Raw genomic sequence first — 6486 nt, forward strand, 5'->3', positions numbered from 1 at the left:
GTGGAGGGACTGATCCTTGGCCCCACTCCCATTTCGTAGAGCAAACACAGCACGGAGGTGTCAACATCTGTTAGAGCTTCACAGCTGGACATTCCCCACTTGCAGTGAGGTGCCCAACACAAGTCTGCCCGGTGCTCTCACCCTGCCCTGGTGCAGCTCCCTCAGTGGTGTTTGGGGGCAGGTCTGGCGTGGGACCTGAGCTTGGTGTGTTACAGAGCAGGGAGGCTTCACTGACAGAGCACAACCAGCTGACAGCCACCGAGCCAGTCACAGATGCAGAGGAAGATGCATGAGAGCAGTACAAAGGCCACATTATTTCAGATCAAAGGTCTGTGTAGCTCAGAATCCTCTCTCCAGCCACGCTCAAGAGCAGATGCTCAGGAGTGGAGGGCAAGCATGGCTGAAGCTCCCTGCAGCAAGCCCTCCCAGCACATGGCCCAGAGTCTGGGCTCAGCTCCAAGAAGGATGTGAAGCTCCTAACATCCCACTGATTCCAGCAGTTTCAAGCAGGTTTCGCATCATTTGATTTTAGCAGGGAATCAGAAACTTCAGTAGGAAGAAAGAACTGTGGATATAGACTCTGGGTTTTGAAAAATTTTGCACTCTTCTCCCTGAAAAAACAAAATCCAACTTCCTCCCCCACCCTACCCTGATTATAAACAGCCTTTTTTAGCTTCTGCAAAATCCGAAAAACTGCAGTTGGAATTTATAGAATTATAAATGTCTGCCCTGAAGATAAAGTCAAGAACACCTGGAAACAAGAATAGTATTGTCTTTTCCTTGCCCAGCAGGAGCTCATGGCAATATCCCTGTGCAATAAAGTACCTATCAATAACCTCATTGGAAAAGTCCAAATGGTAGAGCTACTAAGACAGCAGGCACCAGAAAGGGAACTCAGAGCAAAGAGAGACTTTAGGCTTGAAAGATCAGTCTTAGAAGGCTACATCTGTGAGGTTACCATGGTCTTTCTCCCTTTGTCCAGCTAGCAAATTATAGCTAGTAGCTTTTCTTGTGAAGAAGAACAAAATTAATTTCTGCAGTGTGCCCATCTAAGGACATAAATCCTGGTTTTTTGCAATCCCTTTTCCCAGAATAACACCACAGCAAACATCCTCTTCTCTTGTAACTGAGGAAATGAGGAGAAGGAATGTGCCTGGACCAAGACACTCTGCACAAGAGGCCAGTATCTGATGTGCTAGCTTGTAAATGACACAAGAAGATTTTCTCTAGATTTACAGCCTCATTGGTTCCGTGGGGGCTGTAGTTTTCCCTTTTACATTTCTTGGAGGTGTTGCATGCACTCTCAAACAGGAGATCTGATGTGGAAACAAAAGCTTTTCAGATCTCCCACAGAAGGTAGCTTTTTCCTCCCAAGCAAACACCCTGACCAGGTGGACTGCCTGCAGCTGCAATGCAGGAGCAAGTGTAAGTTGTTTAAAGGTCATAAAAACCCTTGGGCTTAGCTTTTATTTGTGAAGAAAAACCCAGGTGGCAGATGCTTCTCTGCACTCCTCCTAACATGTGCCATGAGAGTGAGTTTGCCTGAGAGCTGTCTACAATACAGGTGAAGAAGAAAGCAGCTGGGTTGGCTGTATGAAATATATCTGTGTAGACATTGCTGTGCAATGTTCATTGTAGGTCTGTGGGGTACCTCCTGGCCTCCAGCTGCCATCTCAGAAATACTTGGGTCTCAAGCTTCTTATCTTCTGATAGGCAGGCTGCACATGTGAACTGTTCCAAACAGCATTAGAAGCCTACGTCTAGGCATCCAAATCCCACACAGAGGATTCTATCCTGGTGTTTTTTTCCCATTTTAAGGATGGGAGAACCAAGGCAGAGTGTTACCCTGAATAATGGCTGCAAGAGTGTCCTTTCATTTGTGGTGAAGCAGTGTCTGGAAGGCCAAATCTTGCTTGCTGCAGATGAGTGCTGCCAGGTCCAGCTGGCTGGTATGAGTATTCCAGCCTTTGGAAAACAGCTGCTCAAGGAGTACTATGGCACTAAGAGCTATTTATGGAATTTGGGATTACTCAGAAGACTGCACTAAAGGCAAGGCTGAGCCCAGGTTCTCAAGTGGCGCACATTACTGTCATAGCTGCAGTGATCCTCAGCTACAATGGCTCCCTGTGAAAGCTGAGAGATTTTCAGATGTTGCCAGAGATAATTAATTCCCTGTCTTCCATTTACCTACTCCGAGCCATGGAACTGACCCCAAGTCCCTCATGGGACACAAGACAAACATCCATCCAGCTTAGCTCTTGCACACTGGAGTGATTTGCCCTGGCATGCTGGTGCTGCTTGCAACCCCCAGGAACACACCCCCACTGAACATGAGCTCAGCCAGCACCACTCACTGCTCTGTGCCTTCAGCTCAGCCCATGCCCAGCCTGATTCAGTCCCACAAGTGGGGCAAAGGGGTCAGGGATGCTGCAGTGACCTATGCAGCTTACAGCCCATGGCCCTGGGAAGAGAACCTGGTGTATCTGTAGGGAAATGTGGAGTTCCTGGCACGTACGTGCAAGGCAGTGGCAACTGACACAAAAGTGGCTGAAGCACATGGCACAGCATTTCTGTCCTGACTGACACAATGACAGCTGCACCACAGCACTGACTGAGAGAATGAAGACTGATGTGGCTGATCTGCCCCTGCTTTGCCTCCTGGGTCCTTGGGGGAAAGTTGCTGGGAAGAGATCAGCACTAAAAAGCAGCAAGCGCAGTTCCAGGCCTGGAGAGTTCAAGGCTATCAGATCCTTGGTGGCCTGGGACTGCTGCTTCTAGAAGGGTCAATACAGAAAGGATTAACTCACTGGCAAAGGGCCCAGTGAGTGTGGGGCTTCCTTCCAAAACCTCCCAGCCTGAAGGGCTTTATTCAGCCCTAACTCCAGATGCTACAAAACAAGAGGAATAGGAATTTCCCAAACATTTACTCTGCTTGGGCCGTGAGGCTGGAAGAGAGAGGATCACGCTCATCAGGGAAAACAGCCCAGAGCATCAAGGTAGAGCACTGCTGTGAGGCAGTGGCACAGACAGATGAGCAGAAGCTACCTGGTAATTGCACTAGGACCTGACTCAGAGAAGTCAGCTTCCATAATTTCCACTGTCTGCAAGCCCAGAGGTTGCTTATGGCATGCTCCACAGCTGGCCCATCTAATCTCCCTATTTTTTTTATTTCTACCACCCTCTCATCCTTCCCTTTGCTCACCTTGCACATTTACTCTTAGTTCATTTCCACATTTTTCTAATTTTTTTCCTCCAGCTCCCTACTTCTCCCTTCTTTTTCCCTCCTTTTCTCTCATCATTGTCCTGCTCTGCCTCTGTTCTACCTCTCTTTTTTCTCATCCCACTCTTCCCACATGCTCCACTTCCCTGGAAGCACCTGCTAGAAGACTGGGTCCCACACAGCCTTTAGAGATGTGTAAGCACTAGCAGTGTCCTTGGGCATGTGGAACCTGCACCTTTACAAGATGCTGCCCAAGACATCTCGTCTTCAGGATGGAGAGCTTAGAAATATCTGCTGTCTGTGTCCTTTGCTCTGTGGGATATATCATACTGCTCTTTCAGCACTCCTGTGTGGCCAATACTAGGTCCTCTCTCTCACTGTCATAGAAAACATTTAATTTCTAAAAGCTATAAAGCTGTGTAGGTTAAAAAGTACATCAAGGTTTGTGGACTCCAAGGTTATACAAAACAAGGAAAGATCTGGTCTGAGTCCAGATCCCATAATCACACAAATAACCCTCTTATTCCACACCTCTTTAATCCAGACTCTGCTGACAAGAGTCTTCCAAAGCCCACTTGAAATGTTAAGGACTTTCTCTTAATTGCAGCCTCAATTTATTCTTCATCCATTTATCAATAACTTGCTCTTGCATGACACAGTCTGTGGCATGATGAATCTCTTCTCCCTCACTTATAGACAAAACTTTTAGCTAGTCTTTTGGAAAGTTTTTCTAGATCTGGTAATGACAAACCTTTTGGTGTTTACATGTCCAGTGCAGTTAGCACAGAAGTCACAAGCAGGACTATCAGCTACAGCCCCATCATGCAATCTTCAGTGCCATCCTTCATCTATTTCCACTTGAACAGGGTTATCGAGCTGGTGCCATCTAACTCTGGAAGGTTACACTTCATTTAGATGTATTGAGTAAATTCTCAGCTCCATTGGTACTCCATCTTCTAACAGCAGGGGTAAAAGGGCAGACAATTGTTTACATTGGTTTCAGGCTCAATCATAATGTAGGGTTTTGTCTGAGTGGAAGTGCAGAATTGAAGCAGCTGGCAAAATTCAGGAAAACTATAGGATTCCCTTCAGATCAAAGGCAGTCACTTTCTTCTTTATTCCCACAACTGAACTTAAGGAACTCTCTTGTGTGCTTTAAAAGGAAAAAAAAAAGTCATCATTTCCTCCTCCATCTCTTTTTTCATTGAATCTGATTGAAAATTTCTCATCAAAGCTTTTTCAGTAGATATTTGAGCTCTTGGTGAAGAGAAAAAAGTCTCAGTACCCTTGGAAACATTCAATTTTTCACTAAATAAACAAACCAAATTCTTTTAGATAAGAAGAGCAGAGTCAGGAGAGAAGAGCAGGAGGATACTGGGTCTCAGTGGAAAGGCAGTATGTTTTGTGTCAAAATGGAATATATTTCAACAAGCAGTACAAGCTCATCAAAAGGTCCTTAAATTCAACTTCTGAAAACATCCAATGTCAAGCCAAAAAACTGTTGAAAAGTAAGTCTGTCTCCGCTTGCCATTCTCGTTGACTCCATTGCTTTGAACCCTAAGACAGACTTCTGAGTGGACTGGTGTCTGAAGCTGAGATATGTGCTTGTACATATGTTCCAAAATTAACATTTTGTTTTGAGGAATCTCAGTTTGACCCCACTTCTTGACATGGTACGGGTTTTGGGAAGCTGTCAGATGGCCGTTTGTGCACTATTTGTCAGAGTGGGTTAGGAGAAAGCTCCTTTCTCTTCAAAAAGCTCCCAATCCAAGGAGAAACCTTCCTTTTCATGGAAAACACCAGAATGTTGCACTTAGAAGCAATCTTTTCAGTGCATAAGCTGCTTCTTCAAACACCTGGAAATCACCTGGACAATCTGTTTTCAGAAGTAAGGGGTCTCGAGCCCTCATAAACAGACACAGAAGTGTCACTGGAGCAGAAGCAAGAGTGATCTGCAGCTGAGCAGATTCAGCAACAGGGAGGCACCAAGCACACCTCAGCAATCCTGGCATCCAGCAGCAGGCAGTGCTCATGGCTGGGCTCCCAGGTACTGGAGATATGGATACATTCATGCTGCAGGCTGGAGGAGCACAGGAATACCAAAACTTGTGATTTTTTATAAAAGTCACCCAAAGGCCACCAAATCCCAGTGACTAGAGTAAGAGCTGCAGTTCAGCTTCCCACCCTAGATTCAGCCTGGTACAAGTTTTGAAGAGGGGAATAATGTGAACCAAGCCAGGTGAAGTCTGTATGGAAATGCAATGCAGGTCTGTTGCCAGGGCAGACAGCACTCTTGGAGGAGTTTAATTTTGGTGTCAGGCTGCCCTTCTTTGCAAAAGCCAGTGATGAATTTTGCACTGCTGAGTTATGCTGTCCTATGTGACTGTAGCTCTGTTTATTTTGAAAACTTGCTGTGCTGGAGGGAATTTACGAGCCAGCAATATTTCTACTTTATAGCACTTCCTTCATCCACATTCCTTCGTCTGGTCATTTACACGGGCTGGGCCCACGAGGAGAGGTCAGGGGGGCACTCGAGTGGTATCTAGAGGCTCAGAATGGAAACATGTTTTCTCATGCAAAAATAAATAAGGGAGAAATGTTTCCATTGCAGAAGAGGAGCAAAGGCTGGGATCCCAGCAGAGACCTACCAGGGAACAGCAGGCTGCCCAGCCAAGGCAATTAACAGCATTTAACAAGAGACACACGCTGCACCATAACATGTCTATTCCAGTGACACCTCTCTGGCTTTGGCACACTTCAGTTTGGTTGCTTAAAATATTCAGCAGCCGAAATGCAAAATACAGATGTAGTTGTATCTGAATGAACAACCAAGTTGTCTATGGAGCAGGCACGTGTCTCCCCTGTTCTGCACCTGAACACAAAGCACCTACTCCCCTTGGATCACAGCTGAGGATTTTACATTTGAAGAGGCAAAAAAAAAAAAAAAAAAAAAAATCCCAACTGTCCACACTAATTTTCTATACATACATATATACACCCTCACTCTACTGAGAAGTGATAGATGACCCTCCCTTGATGGAAACATTCAGGGTCAGGTTGGATGGGATTCTGAGCAACCTGATCTAATTGAAGGTGTCCCTGCTTATTTCAGGGAGTTTGGACTAGGACCTTTAAAGGTCGCTTTCAAACAAAATCATTCTAACATCCTATGATGCCCCATCCCCGCCCTTCTCAGGAGCTGACTGAGATCCCAGCTTGGAATACTGTTCATGTAAAGTTGCCTGAAATCTGTATCTCATAAAATC

Source organism: Anomalospiza imberbis, chromosome 8 (genome assembly GCF_031753505.1).
Source record: "Anomalospiza imberbis isolate Cuckoo-Finch-1a 21T00152 chromosome 8, ASM3175350v1, whole genome shotgun sequence".
Lineage (NCBI taxonomy): Eukaryota > Metazoa > Chordata > Aves > Passeriformes > Viduidae > Anomalospiza > Anomalospiza imberbis.